The sequence below is a fragment of the Rhinolophus sinicus genome, linkage group LG01, assembly GCF_036562045.2.
Source record: "Rhinolophus sinicus isolate RSC01 linkage group LG01, ASM3656204v1, whole genome shotgun sequence".
In the NCBI taxonomy this organism is placed as follows: Eukaryota; Metazoa; Chordata; class Mammalia; order Chiroptera; family Rhinolophidae; genus Rhinolophus; species Rhinolophus sinicus.
In genome coordinates, this window is record NC_133751.1 from 197243921 (window position 1) to 197268030 (window position 24110).

Consider the following 24110-nt stretch of genomic DNA (forward strand, 5'->3'; position numbering starts at 1 on the left):
ATGAACACATTACTTTAATTAGTTGTTAATTGAAATAAATTGAAGTGGCAGCCTGACATCGGTAATAGGGCAGAAAATTGGTACATTTATGAATTGTGAGGATGGCATTGTTTATGATATTCTCAATTAGAGATTTCTTTTTTAAATGTACTTTCTTCCTTGATTACCACTTACCGAGCTCTTTGGCTGTGACAAATAAGAGGTAGGAAATTTACATGTGTTTATGGAAACGCAAATACTTTTTCATTCACTAAGACCCCAAAAGTGGCAGCGGGTAAAACAAAAGCAGAATCTGTAGCGTCGCTACTTGGGTTCCTCCCTTGCAGACCCGAGCTCCTGCTAAGCACGAGTTTTCCGGGAGCCAAGCTGTCCTTCCTGTCACGTGCACTACGCGTTACGTGCACTACGCGTTACGTGCATTACGTGTTACGTGTGGGAACTTGGGTGTGTCTGCAGAGAACAGGAAAGAGGGTGCCTCTTAGGAGACAGGTGACCGGAAGTGAGGGGGAAATGTCTGTGTGGTCCAGGGAAAAGCAAGGGCACTGGGGCAGCAAAACCGGCATCTGGTGTTTCCTTGCCTTCCTTTCTATACACGTGTCCTTCTTCCCCCTCCAGGTCATCACAGATGTTCAATAAATACATGGGGAATTAAACCTGATGGCTTATATACTTTCTATTTTGGTTATTTTTCATTGTATCAAACTCGTGTTAACGGAGTGTCACTAGGAAAATGATTGTGCTGAGTCCCGAGCCTCACTTGTTAGCGCCACTTTCCAAGGAGAGAGAAATTCATAGGGGGGTCGGAGGGGTAACAAAAGGTCAGGGCCACAAGGTGAACCACTAAGGCCACCACTCAAGGTGATGTTGCGATTTTCTTGAATTTTGTGAAACAAGCACATTTTTTAAAATGTAGAGCATTCGGAGTTTCTCCAGAGCTTAATAACATAATTGTGTAAATGCAGTCTAAATTCAAAACATGTAAATGACCTACATACACTCCTGCTTGGGGCTTTCCTATAGCCAGCATGGCCTATTTTGACTTTGGCACCCAGGGCTGCCTCTACTACCGTAACAATCCCGTGTTTCTCTCAGCCTGTTGAACACTGGAGAGCTTCCAAATCCTGATTATGGAAGCTTGACTCATTTCATCTAGAAATTAGACATTGTGCCCTCCCTCCCTCCTTCCTTTTTTCCTGAAGACAAATATTCTCTTTAAAATGAAATATACCACAAAGTCATCATAAGTATAAAACAATTTGTACAATCTTTGTTACAAACGGTCAGATGCGGTGACTGGCGCCAACCTCATCAATCTGAATTGTTGACTCTTACATTATAGTCTGTTCTGGCATCTACCTTCAGCGTGCCATAATCTACACTCCCAAACCTCCCAAAGAAAGCCTCCTGGATGAGCAAATATTTGAACACATGTTTGAATTTGCACACACATAAAGGACATCAGGTTGGTTTTGCTGATAGCTTAAAGTTGATTCACCTAAATGTTACAGATTTATGTAGAAGATTTACAGAAAGGGCCAGTAACAGACAGCCATGTAACAGCTCCAATGTCTTCAGAGTCAGCAAAGACAATCTCCCCCCAGAATAGCCGTCGTATGTAGCAGAATTATACTTGGTTATGAATATTTGCTAAACAAACAGTTTCATTATGAAGTGTGAGAAGGCTACCATGGGTATTTTTCCTGGTTTCTTGGATTGCGGAATTTTTTTGAGAGATGTCCATGTGCAGTTTCCTATCAGTGCATGGGGACAGTGTCGGAGCTGTTGCAGAACTTGGAATCGGAGCTATTTTTGATTGATGGTCTGGGCACGCTCTTAACTTCTGCTTGGCCTCAGTTTCCTAGGCTCAATGCTCACTCATCTAAACTCACCTGGCACGTACTGTCAAAGACTAAGCTTTCACTTCTCTCCAAAATTCCGTAGCCAGGAGAGTGGGTTACTTTAGGCTCATAAAATTCCTATACTGATACATATTCATGCCCCAATAGACAATCTTTTACATAAAATAACTATTGAAGGGATCAGGTTTTGAAATGCTTGCTGTCTAGAATGAGCAGATTCTCATTATGGGAAGAACATAGTAACCTCCTGTCTATTTTTAAGAGAAATTACACTTTAAACTTTCAAATAAGAGAGAAAGAATAGAGATGTTACCTAATATATTGCATAGCATCAATATGGAAAATCACGAATCTATTTAAATGTTCCCATTTCCTGAATAATCTTTTCATAACAGTAAAAAAAAGGGGGGGGGGGTTCTAGTTTAAGCCTTCAATGGAGGGAGATCATAAACCTATAAATAAAACCATCATCACAGGCATATCCTGCCTAGCGTGGGTTTCTCTTTCCCCACGTACTTTTAGTTTCTCTTACTCCAAACCTTTCCTTCTCAGTGTGGGGAATGTTTTTTGAAGTAATTGGGGACTGCTTTGAGCTTTAAGTGAGATTCAGTGTAGTGAATAATCGGTCGGTAGTTTGGCAAATGCCAGACTCAGAGCACATCCCTACACTTATAAATGTACCACTCGTCAGTGGCAGACAGAGAAACACACTCTCTATAGACCCCTCGACTTCAACCATCACGTCTACTCAGACGATGCCCCAATCTGTAGCTCAATTTCAGGGCCACACTTTCAACTGTTTGCTGCATATGTTCACTTGATTGTTCAGGACACCATCTTGGCCTGAAAAATCCTCTATCCATGGGTTTTGGAGGGCCCCTCGTCGGTGAACTTGACCAACTCTCCTCTGAAAGTGTCATATTTCCTGTTGCTAGTCCTTGGTCTTGCCCACACCCATGCCTGTTTCTCTCCCTTACTCTCCACCTGCTAAGTACTGGTGCTTCCCCTAACTCCTTCCATGGCCTGTGGGAAGCTTTCCCTGACTGTCCAAGATAGGGCTATTCACCTCCTTCTCTGAATTCCCGTAGCATTTCCTACCTACACCTCTCATTTTGTTTGTCAAGTATGTTTTTTCCCTCCCAACTAGACTGGAAGCTCACAGAAAGCAGGGCTATGAGATTTTAGGATCTCAGTGCCTACAGGGTCCTATTTGGGGCCTTACCATTGGTAAATACTAAATTAGAGGCTGACCCATGGAACTAATCCAGACGCTCAAATTATTTGGCTTAGAATACAAGGCATTGTAAAAATATTTAAGCAATTAAAAGTTAGAAGATGTCACATACAATCTAGATTTAGATTTATTCTCAGGAAAAACAAAAATGAATGGGAGTTCTGGTACCGCAGCTCTCATTCCCCCAGCAAACATCCTGCATAGCAACCACCCCTATGGGCTAGGTGTGTGCTTTCCTATAGGCCACTCCTCTAGGCCACAGCTCCCTCCGCTGCCTGTTGTCACTTAAGTTACCACCTGCGGCCAGACCCCTGCACTGAACAATGCCAATCCAAGAAACCAGGGGAGACTAGTAGAGCCAGTCACAAAAGATGAAGCTTAGTTTCAACCTAATAAATTCTTTTTTACAAAATAAAATATACTTTACATATAACACATGAGCTAATGATAAATAATATATCTGTCTGCTCCATTGAGTATAACAAATAAGATGTATGTAAACAGTTTGGGGAGAAAAAGTACAAGAAAGACGCTTCTGGCTCCAACTCTTAGCCAGAGAGTCACATCTATTTTAGGAGGACCCAGGAGTGTCTAATAAATGGAAAGTACTCCATCCTTTAAAAACACTTAAATGGATATATTTTTTAATCTTTATGTCATTAAAATTTCAAATGTATGCAAAATAAAATAAATCCCAGTACCCAACATCCAGATAAAATAATTAGAAACTCATGGCTTATTTTATTTCTTCTAAAATCAAAGATTGTTTTGAAGCAAATTCTAGACATCATATAATTAAAATGTTTTCAACACATACGAGTATTCTCAACCTAAGGAATATATATATATTCTACATATATTAATACATATATATGTGTGCACACAGACACACACACCACACACACACACACACACACAATCATTACCCCACTTAAAAATTCTTTATATGTTAAATATCTAGTTGGTATTTAAATTTCCCTGATTCTATTTTTTTTTTATAGTTTATTTGAATCAGGATCTAAATACACTCCACACACTGCAACTGGTTGATATGTTTCTTGTCTTTTTAAAAAAATCTTCCTGTAGTTTAACTTTTTCCTTGGAATTTTTCTGTTGAAGAAACCAGGGTATTTGCTCTGTCAAGTCTCCCACAGTCTAGATTTTGCTAATTGCATTCATGTGATGCTGTCTTCCATACTTCCTGTAAATTGGTAGATCTGGAGTAGGAGTCTGCAAGCTCCTGGGCCAGATCTGGCCGCACTTTGTTTTTGTCTGTGGCTGCATTCAGGCTCCTTCAGTCAGCTGAGCAGAGTTGTGCAGTTGCAACAGAGACCATATGAGCAGCAAAGCCAGAAACATTTACTGCTTGGCTCTTTGCAGGAAAGTTTGTCACCTCTACTCTAGAGGTTAATCAGATTCAATTTTATTTTGCAAGAATATTTTATGGAGGTGTTGTACTCAGTACTAGAAGGAGGTGACCATTTACCTCTTTTTTTGTGATGTTAGCAGCTACTCAGGATCATTGCTTAAGTGCATTTTAAGTGCAAAAACCCTTAAGTTTTATTAAGGGTTGCCAAATGGTGCTATTGTAATTCTAACTTTCCTTCTTCATTAGTTGAAATACTTCTATAAAAAGAAATTTTTTTCACAATAAGTTGGTTATCCAGCATTCTTAGAGTTGACCAGAGGGTTTTTGTTTGTTTTCTTAGTATAATTTTCAAACTCATGTTTGCAACATATTTTAAGAGTCTCGATCACTGAAATTTTATTATCTTTAATTGATGTTCAAAACGAGCCTCCTCAGGTTGGCGCCTGACCCTTTCATATGACCTGTGTCTCAATAGCGTCCTTGTTTTCCGGTTTGACAAGACGTTCCAGGCTCGTTTTGCACACTTCCTGTCCCAGATGGAATCAGCCACTTCGCTAGGAAGCTATGGTTCCTTTTAGCAGGAAACAGTATTTAGAGAACACAATCGGAGTATGCCTGCTTAATAAACTCTAAATTAACTCTGGGAATACTGGGCATTGCTAATGTGGAAAGTCCAAAACGCATTTACATCACTCTCTGCACTATATCCAAATATTGAAATTCAAATTATGAAAGATAGACTATTTAACCATGAATTGGTTTGCCTCCCAAGGCCATATAGCCCAGGGGAGGCACACTGGATAATGGAAAAGATGGGGGAGTGAGCTGGGCATTAAAGTTGGTCTAGTGTAGTCAAAATGGATCACATGCCTGTGAAGGCAGTGAGTCTTATCCTAAGAGTGGGATCCTAACGATGCAAGTGCCTTAAATGAACAACAGAAACAAAGCTTAACAAGGTGAGTTCCCCAATTTATCTCAGGGTGGTGGAAGGTATGACAACCAGCCTCCCCTCCCAGGCCCCCTCAATGAAAGCTGACATTTTCTCAAGCACTGGGAAAATGTTAATACCCTTCTGGTCTTTGTTTCTAGGCTCCTCATTCTTAGTACCTAGAGCCCACTATTATTCTGCCTTTGGACTAACCATTTCTTCTAGAGGGGCTACAGGAGGTAGGGAAAATCAGCACAACAGATTACCGTATTTTGCCATGTATAATGCGCTCCGACGTTTTTTGGCCCAAACTTTCAGGGGAAAAAAAATCTTTTGTTTTAATTTTTGTAATTCAAATTTTCATTTGTTTACACTTAGATACTTGTTTTTTGTATTATAAAGGCATTTTAGCATTTATTTGTTAACATATTATGGTACAAGAAATTTCATGTAACAAATAATTACAAAACACAAGGTACAAGAAACTTTATGTACCTGTAACAAATTTATGATATTTACGCATCATAGAAGGCCAAGAACCCTTGGTCATTGCAAGTTCACCCTATGTTCAACAAAACCGATTATTGTATTCCAGGATATCATTTTGCATGTGGATATCGTTATTGATTTCTAGAGCTACACTTTTAATTCACAAGCATAAATAAAAGAATTAAAAACATTTATACAGATACAGAATTAGTACTATCTATGTATAATGCACATCTGCATTTTCCCCTAGTACTTGTGAAAATACATGATAAAAATTTGGGCGAAAAAGTGCACATTTTACACAGCAAAAATATGGTATATTAGAATCATGACATCTCCCAACAATTTTTCTTCCGAAAAAATAAATGGGAAGGTATTAGGCTGCCAAACTGAGGAGGCTCGTTTTGAGCATCAATTAAAGATAATAAAATTTCAGTGATCGAGACTCTTAAAATATGTTGCAAACTTCTTGCCTTAAGTAGAACTGAATTGCCCAGAAGTCATGCCAAATGTTTCTCACCAATACTTTACCAAGAGGCAAAGGTCTAACTCTTAGGGTGTTTGGCAACAGGCATTCTAGAGACCTTCAGCGGTTGACCTGCAGAGATTATGGCTGGATCTGCAAAGTGACAGTATTTGTTTTTGCACAAACAATTGGGGTTGAACCTCAAATATGATCCTATAATGGCAAGAGGACTCTGGTCTCTCAAACCTCTACAAACATTACTGAAATATGTCCATCCAAACCTGTCTTCATTTTCCAAATGTCTACCACATTCTCTTAAGGCAAGAAGTTAGATGAAAAGCAAAACTAAAGTGCTTTTTCATACCCTGGAAATGTACCGAGTGTTATCATGTTTTCAAAATGAGTCAGCATCTTTAAACCAGCAGAGAAGAGGAAATGCTCACTGATCAAAGTGACAGCGCTTGGTGGTTTTAAGTGTGGTCTTTCAGGTTACTGGGGAGAGGCTTAGAGACTTCTTTGAATTCTTTCTTAAATTTTTATCGGACTTCAAAGTGTATACTTGATCTACGATGTTAATTAATTTAGCCAAAAATGAATCTAAAAAGAAACTCAGGAAAGAAATGCTCAGCTACCAAAATGCATAGCTACAATGTCTAAAAGGTTCCTTCAATGTAGGGACATGTATTTTTTTAAATATACTCTAACCGACATCCAATGCCTTTCATCCACGTATCATTCATTCTTAAATCTCTTTTAGGAAGAAGGGGGAAAGGTATGAGGAAGAGGGCGATTGGGGCGTTGTTAGTTGGCTACTTTTAAAATACAAGCTTAGGTGACATTTATTCTCTTTTCCTCTAAGTGTCAGGGAACATTCATCTGAGGTTCAAATCCCAGTTCATCCACTAACCAAGAGATCCAAGGCAAGTCACAATCTTTATGAACCTCAGCTTTCTCCTGCTCCATATTAGAAATCAAATTTTAAGGGTGGTCCTGGGACTTCCGGAAGCACAAATAGAAAGACAAACAGTAACAAGCACAGTACCTGGCTCAGAGCAGGTGCTCAGTAATTACCGGCTCCTTTGCCCTTGTCTTGGTCAATACTCAAGACCTGAAATAGTTCCTGATTTCTATTTCAACAACTGTTTAGAAGGTTTCAAGGATAAAACTAAGAAAACGGGTCAGACGTAATTTTCCACCTTGACAAAGACCTATCTGTATCTTTATCGCTTCCTTAGACTATTTGAGGCACAGAATAAGACAATGCTGCTGTGTTTTACTGTCTCTATAAGAATGGAGGGGTTGGATCCTAGTGGGGTGGAGGAGGGTGAGTATCTTCCAAAAATCCTTGGATGGCGCTGAGATATGTTTTTCAGTCTGCTGACTTAGGTCACTAAATCTGTTTTATTTATGGTATCAAGTCCTATAGGTTTCTTATTGACAAATCTAGAAGATGCAACAGTTCAAATGAATGATTTCCTAATCAATAGCCAAGAGATGACCCAAGACATCACAGTGATATTGACCAGTGGTTCTCCATCTTTAAAACAAGGTAGCATCTTTTTTAGACATAAAAACGTATTACAGATACTTCATGACTAATTTTACTTTTAGCACTGTGAAAATACGTGATAAAAAACTAACATGAATTCATAAACATTTTACGAAAATGCAAATTATTTTTATTTATGATAGCACCTGGATACTTTCAAAAAATCATATTTTGAGGTATTATTTATGCAGTCTATACTCAAAATTGGATCATGAATATGACTTTTCTGACCCCTTAGAAAAACGCTGATGTTGTTGACATGTCCTCAACTGATAGGTGAGAAATCGATGTTCTCTAGACTCTTGCTAGTAAAAAATGAGCAATAAATGTTAGAAGTGTAAATTGATCAAAAATCTTTCCCCAAAGGTCAATTTTTGATATGTACAATCTTAAAAATGTATATACTTATTGGAACAATAATATCCCTTCTATCAATCAATCCTTAGGTAATAATGATAAAAAAGATTTGAGTCTAAAAATGTGCACTGTGGAGTTATTTCTAGTAGCAAAATCATAGCGATGTTCTTTGTACTAAATAATTCCAACACCAATTATCATTGCAACCTAAATTTCCAATGGAGGGGACGCTGTGGGTGATCTTTTACCAGCTCTGTGCACTTTTCTAGGTTCTGTGTACTTTGTTGCTAATAGCTTGTACCTGTCACCTTCAGAGAATTGCGACTGGGAGTTGGAACCCATTTTCTTAGTGGGCTTGAAAGGGCTGGGAGTTGACATACACCATTCCTCCACCCAGAGTCCAACAGCCCCTGACTACTGGTCTGGGAGTACAAAAGCCCAGCTCCTTTGCTTTGAGGTGACATAGATCCCTGAAGGTGTAACTGACACTCCAGAGCTTCCCGGGATTAGGCTGAGGGTGGGACGTCACCTGATATGGGCCCCTTGATTGGCTACTCCCCTTTCTCATCCCCACTCCTCCCACTCCCCACTGTTTCACCTGGGGCCCTTCCACAATGAATCGTTTGCACTTTGTACTTTATCCTTGTTCAGGGACTGCCTCTGGGAAACCATGACCTACAAATCCAACAATAAGGGTCAGTTCATGACATCCATCTAACACAGTATCATTCAGCTACTAGGAAACGATCTTTGAAGAAATTTAAAGATATAGTAATATATTTCAGATATACCTTCACTGAAAAGAGAAAACTATTTATGGTATAATTAACTACGTAAGATAATACATAGGCACAGAAAAGAGACTAGAAAGACGGATATCAAGGCATTATCTATACAATTATTTCTGATGATAATATGAGTATAGTTTATTATTCTTTATACTGTTCTGTACCTTCAAAACTTCTACAATGAACACATCCCTTAAAACAAGCATCCCTTTCCTGTTTATAAAAACATAGCAGTGGGAACGCAGATCAGCTGAAATGTGTAGTAAGGGGGAGCAGAAAAGGCTATAGAATACAAGAGCAGTGGTTCAATCACAGGTCATAAAACTTACATAAAAACTTAATCATAAAAACTTAAATAAAAAATGGCAGTTATTGGAAAAAGAGAGAATTGAGAAATAATATAGTGAGATCCCTTTATATATACTAAAATGAATGTTAATACCCCGTTACAACCCATAGGACATTTAATGTTGTTTTTTACTAAGTGGTGGCTCTATTTTGATAGATCCATTTATGTGGCTAAATCTGCATATTAGATATTTAATGGCAGGGATGACAGTTTCTTAAGTTTTTTATTCCCTTCATTTAGTATAGTACCTGCTAATTGAGTAGGAACTCAATAATGTTTATTTAATAAATTATAGTTCAATGGAAACTACTATTTTAGGTGGCAGCAGCAACTGTTATCGCTAACTTTTTTTAAAAATTCAATTTGTGTAAAACTTGTGGAATATACTAAGAACTCAAGAACCACAGCCGTAGTTTATTGAATGTCTACTATGTGCCCGACCCTGTACCTGGAACTTTATTTATTCAACATCTAGCGGAACCTTCAACTTAAGAAGTAAGCATTGGTATTTATATTTTACAGATGATGAAAACGGAGGTCCAGAAAAACTAAATAACCCGCCCAGATCATACGCATCGTACAAGGTGAAGAGATGGCTGAAAACTGACACTCAGCCAGTATGTCATACAGTCTCTTGTGATGGAGTTTAAAGGATCAACCGAGGAAAAAAGTGAAGAAACACTGCCTTCTTTCTACCTTTCTGTCCTGTGCTTCAATCATCAAATACTCAGAGTAAACAAGTGACCACAGCTTTACAAGGCACAAGAATTGAACAGAATGTTTGTTGCTCTAGTGCAGTGGTTTTCAACACAGAATGGGACTCCACTGTCCCCCAGGGGACATTTGGCAATGTCTGAAGACATTCTGCTTGTCATACCTGGGGGGGGGGGGGGGGGGTTGCTACTGGCATCCAGTGGGTGGAGGTCAGGGTTGTTGCTAAACATCCTCCGTTGCACAAGACAGCTCCTCACCACAAGGAATTATCCGGCCCAAAACGTTAGTGCCAAGGATGAGAAACCCTGCGGGAGAACAAGAAGGCACACATTCCCACTCTCCCCCAAGCTGTCACATGATGATGCCACTGCCTTTCCTTAATTTAGACTCAAGGCTTCAGTCTGAAGTCACAGACTGTTTCTTGTCAAAGCAGCAACCACACTGACACCAATCATCACAGTGGTTCTCCCCAGAATTTTCAATCAAGGCTTCTCTATGTGGGAGAGGAAGGAATCCAGCAGATTCACTTGTGCGCATTCTGGAAGAGAAGGTGTGCAATACCGGTAATGAAAGCTTTGGGTGTCAGTTCACCTTATCAAATCAGTCTCATCTACAGCCCGATGAAAAGAAGTCCTGTGGCTGGAGGTGGGAATGCCTGTGCTTCACTGAGCTTCCTGTGGGAGCTTCAGGGAGGGTGTTCACACCAGGGAGGAAAAGCATCCTAATGCCGTGGATCCAACCTGCACCCCTGACATCCTTCCCATAAAGCAGCAGGAGCAGCAGCAGCGACCTGGGGCTGACATAACCAGTCATTAACTCCTGTCAGCCTGTGTCCTCCCCACCCACTGCCTGGTCTTTTCCCCAACCCCCACCACAGTTTTGGGGGGATTTTTTCTTTCTTTTGGCTGAACCAAAGCCAGCTCTCCCATTCTGGCTCAGGGAATAGAACTGCCAGGTACACAGAGAAAAACCTAAAATGTTCACATATACCCTAAATGATTCTTATGGCCACTGTAGTGAGTGCCCGGGAACTTTCTTAACTAATTCTCTCCAGTTACAGAGTTAGTTAAGGAAACTAAGCCCAAACCCCTGCGTTGCTCCCTTCCCCTGAAAAGGGAGCAAGGCCCAGCAGGAGAGAGGAGGACACTCAGCCTGGGAACGTTGAACTGGGTCTCCATTACCACCTGGCGCCCAATTACCCTCCAAAAGCCACCTGCAGGAGGCCCCATTCTGCCTGCTGCGATGCCCTCTTTTTCTCAGAAGGAGAGTTCAGAGAAAAACTAGTGGGAGGCTTCTGAGCCCTGTGAATGATGGCGGTATTTTCTCTAGGCTGTGAAGGCCCCGGCTAGCAATGTTAAGAGAGGATGTGGGTTTTAATCAGGCAGGAACTCCAAGGCTCATGAATCCTTACCTCAGTCAGCCAGGGAGATGGGCGAGGACACCCATATTCAACTGTGTAGAGAGGCTCCTAGTTTTCTAGGGCTCACATTCACAACTACAGCCACTCGGTTCTGTTGAAATCGGGGTGGTATTCCCCAGGTTGCCATGGAAGAAAACTGTTAGATAGTAGGTACAGTTTGTCCATTCATCTACTTCACAAATATTCATGGAGCCCCCCTGTGACAGGCATGGTGCTGAGGTGAGAACGGGGACAAAAATGGACTCGGCCCCTACCCTCCTGGGGCTGATTGTCTAAAGCTTTGGTTCTCAACCTGGCAGTTTTGTCCCTCAGGAAACATTCTGCAATGTCTGGGCACATTTCCGGTTGTCACCACTGGGCATGGCAGGAGGGTGGTACTGTCCAGCAGGCAGAGACCAGGGATGCCACCCAACAAGGACCAGGCTGCTCCACGGCATCTACCGGGCTGAGGGGGACTCTGAGGAAGGGCCATGCACTGGCCATTGGAGGGTGAGCTGGATACGACTGGACAAAGGGGGAGAGGGCCAGGGCAGGGAAGAGTGTCCCAGACAGAGGATCTCAAGTGCAAAAAGGCCTGGTGTTAGGAGATGCCCCGGATGGCTCTAGAAACTGAGGTTATGGAAATATTTTTCTTTTTACACCATCATTATCTTATCGTCTTGGAAGACAAGGTCTACCCTGGGGCTATAACCTGACAAACGGCTCCTCGTGACACATAGCTGTGTCCAAACTGGACAGAAACTGGGAGATCCATTCCACTGTAATGTCCATACCGTCCCACTGCCTTCTTTCTCAACCACCAGGCGCTGCACATTAGAAGAGGCAGGGAATGAAACCCTAATTTTCCTCAGTCTTGATACTAAAAGCATGACCGACAAAAGGAGAAACTGATAAGCAAGGCCTCATACAATTTTAAAATATTTGCTCTGCAAAGGACTCTACAAAAAACGATGAAAAGACAAGGTCCAGACTAGGAGAAAATATTTGCAAGCCACACATCTGACAAAGGACTAGTATCCAGAAGATATAAAGAACTCTCAGAATGCAACAGTTAAAAAAAAAAAAAAATCAATCAGAAAATGGGCAAAAGACATGGACTGACATTTCACTGAAGAAGACACACAGATGGCAAATAAGCCCATGAAAAGATATTCAACATCATTTGCCATTAGGGAAGTGAAAATTAAAACCACAATAAGCTATCACTGCACATCTATCGGAATGGCTAAAATAAAACCTAACGGTAACACCAAATGCTGGAGAAGATGCAGAAAAACTGGATAACCCACACATTGCGGATGGGAGAATAAAATGGTACAACCACTCTGGAAAGCAAACAGTTTGGCAGTTTCTTAAAAAACTAGACAGACATTTAACCATATGATCCATCAATCTTGGAAATTTATTTCAGAGAAATGAAAACTCATGTTCACACAAAAACCTGTATGCCAATGTCCGTAGCAGCTTTATTTGTAATAGCACCAAACTGGAAACTACCGTGGGTCCTTCAATGGGTGAATGGTTAAACAAACTGTGGCACATCCACACCATGGAACAGTACCCAGCAATAAAAAGGAATGAACTGTGGATACAGTTCTCAAGGGAATTATACTGAGTGAAAAAAGTCAATTCCAAAAGGTTACATACTATATGATCCCATTTATAACATATTCTTAATTCTGACAAAATTATAGAGATGGAGAACATATTAGTGGTTACCAGGAGTTAGGGAAGATGAGAGGGAAGAGGGTGGGTGTGATTGTAAAAGGGTGCCCGAGAGGTCCTTGTGGTGGAACTGTTCTGTATCTTGACTGTGGTGGTGGTCACACAAATCTATGTGTGATAAAAATGCACATAAGTACACAACACACACACAAATGAGTACATGTAAAACTTGAAATCTGGATAAGGTGGCTGGATTATACCAATGTCAATTCCTAGTTGTGGTATTTATTGTTGTGTACTATAGTTATGCAAGGTGTTACCTTTGGGGGAAGAAGGTGAAGGGTAGATGAGATCTCTTTATTACTTTTTATATCCGCAAAGGAATCTACAATTCTCTCAAAATGAAAAGGAAAAAACAAACAAAAAACCCCCGAAAAACCTTCTTTTAACATTTTAGTCAGCAAATGCACCTTAAGACAGATATTTTTGTTATTTACTTGAATTCTTTTCCCAATCCTGCAAGCACACTAAGTGTCAATATTCTGAAATATATATATATATATATATATACCAAAAATGTTTTTGCATAATTGTGCCCTTCCATAATTTTTTACAGCATCAATTCTTAGATTTCTCAGCCTCTGCAGGCTGCTGAGAAAAATCACCCAAATTCAAATCCCAGCTCCACAACTAATTAACTGTATGACTTTTGACAAGTACATAACTTCACTGTGCCTCAGTTTCTTCCACCTGTACAATGGGTATAATAGTAGTCCCTACATTACAGGATGTTGTGAGGAATGAAAAAAGAATAAGACATCCCAAGTTCTTTGGTCAGTTGCTGAATATACTGAGGGCTCAACCATTATCATGGAAGTTCAAGGACTCCTTGGGTCTCTCTCCTCAGCCTCTTCAGGTCTATTTGCCAAACCATTTTAATAGTTCCCTCAATTGTAAACTATCCCCAAATTCCAATTTCTAAAAACCAAAAAGAATTTTAAATGCTGCCTTTTCTATTTACTTGTGGTCTTTTTTCAATTGTGGACCATTTTCTTCATTTCTTTGCTGTAGAAGGGATTCAAGGGTCTAGTATGTGACTTTATCAGTTTTACCTCTGGTCACAAGTCCTCGGGGAAGGTGACATAAGTCCTCCCGGGGGGCAGCAGCCAGGCCCTGTGCAGCCTCCACGAATGGCCCTGGTGATGGGGTCAGGAAATGACTGATGGTCACTGGGTAACTTAGGAAACAGGAGTCAGGCTCTACTGATTTTCCTTGTGTTCTTTCCAAGACTGCCAGGCTCATGAATAAGGAAAAGTGTTTCCTACCAGCTGAAACTGAAATAGGGCGTGATTAGACTAAAACCATTTTTAAAACATTTTAGTGTGACAAAACCAGACAAGTCCTGTCTCAGTGGTCAAGAGACTCAATTAGAAGTCTGGATTGTAAGCTGAGTCTCATCCCTGTTTTATTTGCTCAGATGGAGGAAATATCTAACACGGAAAATGCTTGATGATTGCCCAAGGAAGCCATTTGGAAATAACTGAGATGCACTGGAAAGTCTATTGTAACGGCAACTGAAGAGAAGAGGTAATCAGGAAAAAATACCTTAAATTTTAGAAAGCAGAGCAGCTTCCAAAACCCAGTGTTTCTTTAAAAAAAAAAAAAAAAGTGAGTGGGAGGGAAGACATAGAAATCCCCTTACGAGTTTTCATAGAAATTTTAGGATGGGAGGAAAAAGTCCTCCTCACCCCTAAACTTGCTGTTCCTCCAGGTTCTACATCTCGGTAAATGGGGCACCCCACCCATCCACGAATCTAAGTAGAACGTCTGAAAGTCATCCTTCATCCTTTCCCTGGCCCTTTTAGAACCGCTGACAGGCTCTATCTATCATCCTTCCTCTGAGTGAGTTGCTGAATGGTCTACTCTCTCCACCTCTTTTCTCCTCAGTCCAGCCATCAACATTCCTGGCAGAGGACATTAGTCTCCTACACCCAGCTCACTGTCTGCACTGCCCCAGTGACCTTGCCGATAGGGAAGGCTGACCAGGACCCTCGACACCAAGACCTGTATTAAACCCTCCAATGGCTTCCCTAAGCTCTGACAGAAAAATGCAAGCCCCCTGCCACGGCCGACAAGCTGGCCTGCCTGCTCTGGATTTGGCTTCCTTCTAGACAGACACTCTGTTCCTGGTAGTTCACAGAGCCTGCCAGGCTCTTTCCAGCTTCAGGTCTCCATGCTCATGTTCCTTCTGACTGGAACATGTCACCCCCTCTCATTGTGCCTGACGGTGGGGCAGGGACCTTGGAAGTCCTGTTCACCACTCTTACACAGTGTCCCACATGGCACATGGGACACCGAAATGCTCTCTATATAATCAAGACATTGATGAGGAAGGCAGGCCTTCAGCGATCAATTTGATCCGCTTCACGTACTAACGCTGATTACGGAAGCCACCATCTTATAAGCAGGCTGTGATCTAAAGCATTTGGGGAAGTCATTTTTTCAAAGAAATTCTAGAGCAAGGCGGCACAACATTGGCACCATTAACATCTCGGACTGGATAATTCTGTGTCGTAGGGGCTGTCCCGTGTGTATTGTAGGATGTTTAGCAATATCCCTGGCCTCTGCCCACTAGCTGCTAGTAGCAACCTCCCCACCCCCTGCACCCCGCCCACACACACATCCCCCAGCTGTGACAACTGAATGTCTGGGGACATTAACAAATGTTCCTGGGGGAAAGGAGGAGGATCACCCCTGATTGAGAACCATTGCTCCAGAGAAAAATTAAAAATTGGTGGTTAGGACTTTAATTCTGCCCACAAAATGCCTAACTAAATACTTTGCCTGAATCACATGCGTCATAATGCATTTTAATACAGTATCACCTAACCACTGTTTACAACATAGTTTCAGTGGGAACACGCATTCTAAACCGCTAGTCATCCACCACGGAGGGGGCGGTTGGTCCCCCCATTCTGGGACTCCGCTTAGCTGTCTGCATCAGCACTCTCGGTGATGTCTGATGTGAAACAGGTGGCAAAGAATGGTGGGGAAGGAATAGGACATCAGAGAGGAGCTGGGGGTCGACGGGGCTCCTCATATCTGATCTTTCACCTGTGTCTGATCCATGAAAACAGGAGAAACAGAGAAGGCCTTAGTGCTTTGGGTCCTTCCTGAGAGCGCCATCCCACCAAACCCTCACGCAGTCGAGTATTCTCTTTCTTTCCACCGTGTGGCACGACCCAGGAATGAAATGTGAAAGACTGAATCTCAGTACTGCTCTAACTCCCTGTCTATAGCCCTCCCCTTGGGCTAATGGAATGCTACTGAGCTTGGAGCACCTCTTCAGGAATGCAAAATGACTTCCTCATTCTACCTGCCACCAGGCAACAATATTTTCAATTATTGGTTAAACTGCAAATGCCCCATGAGTCATTTAAATAAATCTCACATGTATGAAATAGTCAATTGTGCTCTCAGAGCAATTCCCAGCTGTAAAAATAGAGCCACATGGAACAGATTTTTTTTTCTGCAGCTAATTGAAAATACTGCACATATAATGCATGATTTAAAGCACCCAGGAGGAATTTCAATTTGTGTTCCCTATTTTTAAATGTATAATCAAATGCTGTCTTAAAGTGCTCCACACATTTAAGTCAATATTGCTTGCCTGAAGCCCCAACCACTCCTAAATTTTCACTCTACGAATTGATGACCTGAGGTTTCAAATGCTCGGAGTGACTTTTAAAACAATGGCTTTAATAGGGCCGTGTTTCCTGAGAAAACAAACATTCCTAGACTTGACTGATTCAAACCTCTGGGGTTCAAAGAAAATCTCCAGAACAGCAGCAAGATGCCTGAGGAAGGGACCAGGGATGACATCCTTCACTGGGGAGCCTCAGCAGTAATATCTTCGCTGCCCTGGAGTTAGAAAGGATGCCCCACCACTCTGGATGGTTGATCAAATGGGAGTTGGCAGAGTCTGTCGCGACAAAGAAGGGGCTGTCAAAGTAAAGAAGTAGTGCCCAGACTCTAATAAAGAAGGAGTGCCCAGTCAGGGGACACGGGGACTTGCAAGATCACGATCATCTTCCTTTTTTTTTAAAAAATTTATTTTTAAAATTTATTGGGGTGACAATTATTAGTAAAATTACATAGATTTCAGGTGTGCAATTCTGTATTACATCATCTATAAATCCCATTGTGTGTTCACCACCCAGAGTCAGTTCTCCTTCCATCACCATATATTTGATCCCCCTTACCCTCATCTCCCACCCCCCACCCCCCTTACCCTCTGGTAACCACTGAACTATTGTCTGTGTCTATGAGTTTCTGTTTCTCACTTGTTTGTCTTGTTCTTCAATGGAATACTATTCGGTGGTAAGAAAAGATGATATAGGAACATTTGTGACAACATGGATGGATCTTGAGAGTGTAATGCTGAGCGAAATAAGTCAGACAGAAAAAGCAGAGAACCATGTGATTTCACTGATATGTGGTATATAAATCATCTTCCATTTTTAATAGAGCTTTACAGCTTGCACAACGCACAGCGCTTTCCTACTTAACGAAATAGTTCCTGAGGTTGTGCACCACAACTCAAGCACAATGACAGAAATTACAAAGGTGAAGGGAAAGCACAGCCTGACCTTAAGAGCTGCAGATGAGCAGAGGACAGAAGTACTCAAAGGTATAAGAAACAAGGTAGTACGTGGTGGGTAGTATTAGGAGTTCCAGGCAAACAAGGAAGGTGTCAATTTACCTTTACATGCAGTAACACTTAAACGTGACCATTAGTGTCCCTCGGTACAGCAGGTGAGTAAGAGCTGTAACCTACCCTACTAGCCAAGAGAAGAAAGAGACTGGCAATAGCGGCAACCAACAAATAATCATCAAACTAGCAAAGAATTAAAAGCATCAGAATTTTAAGTCAAATAACACAGGAGACACTCAATGTATGTTTATCGAATGAATGAAAGCACTACTCACACTTTAGTATTATTCCTTTAGACATACAAACCTCTAACTCTTAGCTTTTGCTCCACAAATTAAGAAGCAGAATTAGCAATAATGACAGGACTCAGAAATGATGTTTCAATAACCTGTCACCAAGGGCTCACGTCATACTATCTGTAACTGAGACACAGATAATCCCCAACATTTGGGGATGAAGGCACCTACTACATGGAACTCTGTTGATCAAACAGCTTCCTGTGCTTTGATTGACTAGGAACAGTCCTACAGGGGACTAACCCAGGTTGAGTTCTATGACCTTAGCCATTACCTATCTCACTTGCTTTCACATACTTATCAATTAACCTTCCCATAACAAGTGGGCCTCCCATGAAGACCTTGGTAATTTGCGGACTACGCTAATTGGCAAAGGGAACATCTTTCCATTCTCCCATTTCTTAGGAGTCTGGTTACTGTTAGTTCTCTGACCTGCAACAACTCTGGGGATCCTGACGAAACCTGGCTTTTCTTCTGTGCTTCATGTTGTGACTCCCTGTAGTCACACAACAGCCTAGACAACTGGTGTCTTTCCTTAAGGAAAGAAGAGTCTGTGAGACTGTGCCTTTCTGGGACTCTGTTCCATCCTTGTGTTTACACCTTATGTCTCTCTGTCTGGTCCCCAAAAGGTTTGCAGCCAAAGACGGGTAAGATATCTCACGGGAGATACAACCTAAGCCAGGTGGAACCGAGTGGGGACCCCCAATGAGCTGCCTTAGAAAAATATGGGAAGGGGCCTTGCCTCCCCTTCCCCCTGCCTGGGAAAAGCTGTTGCTGGCTCTGCCTTTTCCCTGGCACCTGTTTGTGAGAGAAGTTACAAAAACAATAAAGATCAGTTCTCTCCACTTAGCTCTACGGAACTGTTACAAAATGAGAGGAGACTTGACCCTGAGAAGGCACATACCTTAATTAAGACATTGTGGGACCTTGTGCTTCAGCTGTTGACTGACAAAGGGTGATTGAGATAAATATTTTTCTGTTATGATGTGTGAGTTTCAGAGACCGTGTAAGAAACAATGTTGCTTTCTCTTGTTTTTGTATACCTATTCAATAAAAACCCCCAGTCGGCCTTATTCTGGGCTCCAGTCCTCTGAGACTGAGAGACCCCTGGCCTTGGGAGAGATTTAACTGCATTAAGTCTCTGTTTGTTTCTTTCTTAAAAACTTAACCCAAACCGCCCCTTCTCGCACCCTCACTGCCCGTGTTGCGCTGGACGCGACAAATCCCCCTCAGTGGTGCCCACCTAGACAGTCAGTTTCTCGGACATCACACAAATAAAATGCAGCACCATCTGGTGACCCACCCTGTGTGTTTTCTTCTCCCTTTGGCACCACTGAGTATTGATTTACAATCTTTTTCTTCCCCAGGGCAAACAGAGGGAAAGCAGGAAAGTGCTGAGCTTGGGTTACAGAACCTGAGAAGGAAGAAGGGAAAGGAAAAGCTTGGTGTAGCTCAGTCAGCTTCCTAACACATCTACGTCCCCAAGGAGGTTCATTTATGAAGTTCCAGCAATGAATGGTTCATGGAAATAAACACAGGGAACATCTTTCCTACCCCCCCTCCAAACAGATTCCTACTGTGTGCACGGCCCTGTAACACGTCATCTGCCTGACTCTCACATGAGCCCTTTGGGATAGAGATGAGGTAACACGCATGCAAAGAGGATGCGTCATCTGCCCACATCACACGGCACGGAAGAGGTGACAGACCACAAGGATATGCCACCACCACCAGATGGGCACTGCCAGGGGCTCCTCCCAGGCAGAGGGCCGAGACGCTTCCATCATCCGTCACCCGAATCCCTCCAGGTCCTTTTTCATTCTCTCTGTCAGAGCTCAGGAGTGGCACTGACCCCATGCTGGAGCTCTCGCCTCTCCTTTTGCTCCTGGATGCAGAATGGTGTTTCCAGCATATCTGACGACCCCCCTCCCACACTGTAAGAGGCACCCCTTCCTCCAGCATAAAGTTCTGCCTTTGATGAAGCTTTAGTGACAACATGTGCTTTTGTGACCATATGGCTATTTCCCAAACAAGGCAGCCCACCCCTTTCCACGATGAGAAGATCCCCAACGAGCCCTCCTCCTCCCACGCAAGGTTTGATCGACCCAACTACATAAACTTCATGACTAAAATGTAAAAATCACATACAGTACGGTTTAGAAATAGTACTTTCCTTTCCATCCTCACCTTCCATGAAACAATTTAATTCAATTTACCCAGACATCTTCCTCACGCCTGTCATCACGTTTGGGGTTGCCTAACAATTTTTCTGAGCACGTCATCTCCTTTTCTTCCAAGTTGCCTACGATATAGCACTTTTCAAATCTACGTGTGACACTGTCACTGAAAAATCCATCCTAAGCCAGAAGAAGCCCTTCATGGAGCAGAGGGATGCCTGCCCTCAGAGGTAAAAATACATTCACGATCCTCATGGCATATTACTGACTGTACGAGCATATGCCTTTTAAAAGTGATCCTTATGCATCTTGATAAAATTTCATTTGACAGAGAATAGCTACTTCCTTAGCAAACCTATTTCCTTTTCTTCCCAAACAAAGCGCTGGACTACATTTCCTAGCTTCCGCTGTAGGTGGCAGTGACCATAAGACTCAGATGCAGTCAGTGAAATGGGAACAGAAGTGACATATGCCACTCTCGGGCCTGGCTCATAAAAACCTGCCATAGACAATCCTCCGTGATTTTCTGCTCCCACCAGCTTGATGCTGAGAAGCACCATGCCCTGGAGACTACCTGTTAAATACAGTGAAGCCACAAGATGAAAAGAGACTGGTTCACTGAACCACCAGGTTTGACAGTGACACACCCATTTGGGGCTTTATGCAAGTGAAAAATAACCTTCCATCATATTTAAATCATGGAGCATGTTTGGGTTTCTTACAGCAACTAGCGTTACCTCAACTAACACAATGTTCAACATTTGGCAATTGTGAAGTCATGACCTGAGGCATAATTATTAACTCTGTATTCAGTTTCTTTGCCTTCTTTTAAAAACCCTTTGCATCATGTAAACTCTATAATCATTCATAACAAAGGGGATTTCGGGCTAATGTGCCTCCTCCACCTGTTCTCCACCGGTAGCTGGAAAGTCTCATCCGTCCAGTGCGTTTGGTGACTAATAAACTGACTAATAAACTTACCAGGAATTTTGTAAAATGGGAGATTTTATAAGGACCCTAATGTATGGCAACTTCCTCTTTCTTTGAGGAACAATTTTGGGGAAATCTTTCACTTCATATTCATGCAGTTTTTAAAGTAGGGCACTCTCTTTTCACAGAGAAAAGTCTACATTTCAGTGCCTGTTAATAACTCATTAAGGCACTGCTCAGGCACCATTTTGGCTTGTACTCCAGCCCAGGAGAGAGTTGGCTGTGATGCCTTTTTGTACCCTGTACTCCTGAGTGTCTAATGAAAGTCAAAGTTACGTGAGAGTAGTGTTTCACACCTTTCCCAAGTTGTCCACTAAAACTTTCATCATCTTTTTTAAGGAATGGAATCTCTTCCCTGTAAAGGAGCTATCTCCATGCATTTAGCCATAGAGAACACACGAGAGACTAAATGACAGACACTTATTACTATTGAGACAAGTCTATAAACAGCAATTCTACAAAATTTAGGGTAAAAAGGGTTTTGAGGAGACTAATGTGCAAGAAAAAAATATAAGGACCGCATTGCCCACAATCTCTAGATACTCATGTTTATCAGCAATGTGCCAACACTGCACCCTGCGCAGACTTACCTCTCACACACACTGCACATGAAGTGATTGACATTCAAGGAACTCCTGCATGTAAATGGGTGCAGTGTTGTCTGGAAAGCGGGCATTACAGCCCTCATTTCAGGCGGGAGGAAGCCAAGACCTGGAGGTGGTCTATCACTTGCTCTCATTTCAGCACCTCACACAGCCTCCAGGTTTCTCATCTACAACACAACCTTGGGCTACTGCAAGGATGCAGGGAGGCAATGTGTCAAGTGCCTTCATGGCCCACGGCTCACGCTGGCCCCAGGGACTGCTCAGTCATCAGCATCACACACTGCTCCCCCAGAGTCCTTTCACCCCAACAGGGAGGGGAGAGGACGGTCGGGCAGCTTGCCAATGGTTCAGTCCACACCAACCACTCCAGTCTGACCCCTGAACATCTCGTTTGTAGCACTCATTTTGGGCAGTGGATTACTGACCCAGTGTAGTACTGGGGGTCAGGTGATGGGTCTACCCCCGTAGAGAAATAGTTTATCACCATGGTGCATGATGGCAATAAAAAGCAAACCAATTCTGAGGCAACTTCACTATTGCACTTAAAACCTCTGCAGACAATGCAGCCCCTGATTGCCTCCTCCACTACAGTGGGCCGCTGTTCTAGACTGTCTTGAATTGTTCAAGTATCACGGGTTATGCTTTTTCTACCTAAATATGTAAGATCCTCAAAGGTCAACCTGTTTTGTGGATACTTCTATGTCCCTCAGAGCACCTGTTACAGAGTAAGTGCTCAAAACGAGTTCTTAGACTGTATGCCACCCAAATACAACAGGGCTGCCACCTTCTACTCCTCTGAAGTCCCATGTGGGCCAGATTCATCCCGACTAAGTCTTGGGGAATCTCTTTACTCTCAGGAATAATCCTCTTTGAGATCATGGCAGTGAGCTCAACGGAGGAAAAAGGAGACAAGTGGCTCTAAGGAATGGATGGTAACTGTCCCTGAGCCAGTGAGGTACTTTGGGGGCTAATCAATGGTGGGAGACAGGTGATGGCAAATGGTACCCTGTCTGGAATCTGGAGAGGTGACAAGTGACAGGAACAGAGATGTGAGCTCTCAATCTGCCACAGCCCTGACCTTGCCAAGTGACCTAAGCCCCTGTACTTCCTATTTCCCTGTCTGTGAAATGGGGACAGTACCGTCTGTCTCTGCAAGGACGGTGACATGCTCATCATCTCCATTCTGTAGCTTTGACATGGAGCCCAGAGAGGGAAGTACTTTGTAGCCTAAGCATAGAGCTGGGGGTTTAAACCCAGGTTCATTTGACTCCCAAACTCATCCTCTGTGCAGCAGTGTCCTGACCTTTCATTAGTGGGCCCCGCATTGTTGCTCAGCCACCACCATTTAGTCTCAGTCATTCATTGAAAACAATGTTTCAGAAAAAAAATCTCCACCACCGAGATACACAGACCTGGAATGAGTATCTCATTGGGGGAGTCTCAGCCGGGTGCTCCAGAAGTCTCTGTTTTCTCACCCAGACAATTCTCTACCTTGCAAGGGCTGTTAGGATTCAACACCATCATAGAGAAAATGGGCCCAGCAGTACTTGACACACACACTAATGAGCCGTGATCCTTCATTTCCTTCTCCCCTTTCAAGCATCTTTTGGGCAGGTACTACAGAAGGAGCCCAGAATAGTAAGATAGACCAAAAAACTTCTTGGGCAGATAAGATACACCCGTGAGTAGAACACAAGGCAGAGAGTAAGACCAAAGCGTGATTTTGCCGTTGTACATGTAAAAACCGTACTTATCCTACTCAAAGAAATTTTAGGCGTGTAAGTGATGTACGTGCACGGGAACACAATGTTGGGAGAACTTGCTGCATTCATTCACGTTAGTGTTTGTGGCACTTTGATAGTCATCATTTGCCACCTTGCTGCACAGGACCAAGTTCTTTGGAGTCTCTGGTCCATCCTCCGAATTGCTATTTCAATTAACATGTCATTAAGAAATGAGCACAGTTTGGCAAAAGATGAGTCTACCAGTAAATTAATTTCCAAGAGAAATGCACATCTTTAGAAAGAAATCTCTCTTTATAATGAAGTCATCACACAGGATCTCCCTGTCATTTCCCATCCCATTGTCCGAGCAACAATTCAGGTGTGGGCGTACACAAGTATCCCAAATGGATATTTGTC

At 42.4% G+C, this 24110-nt stretch overlaps 1 protein-coding gene across 2 annotated transcripts in view; it reads right to left on the bottom strand.

Moving 5' to 3' along the window:
- Positions 1–24110, bottom strand: part of SERPINE2 (serpin family E member 2) — a 59255-nt gene that overhangs the window by 26257 nt on the left and 8888 nt on the right. The window lies entirely within an intron of this gene.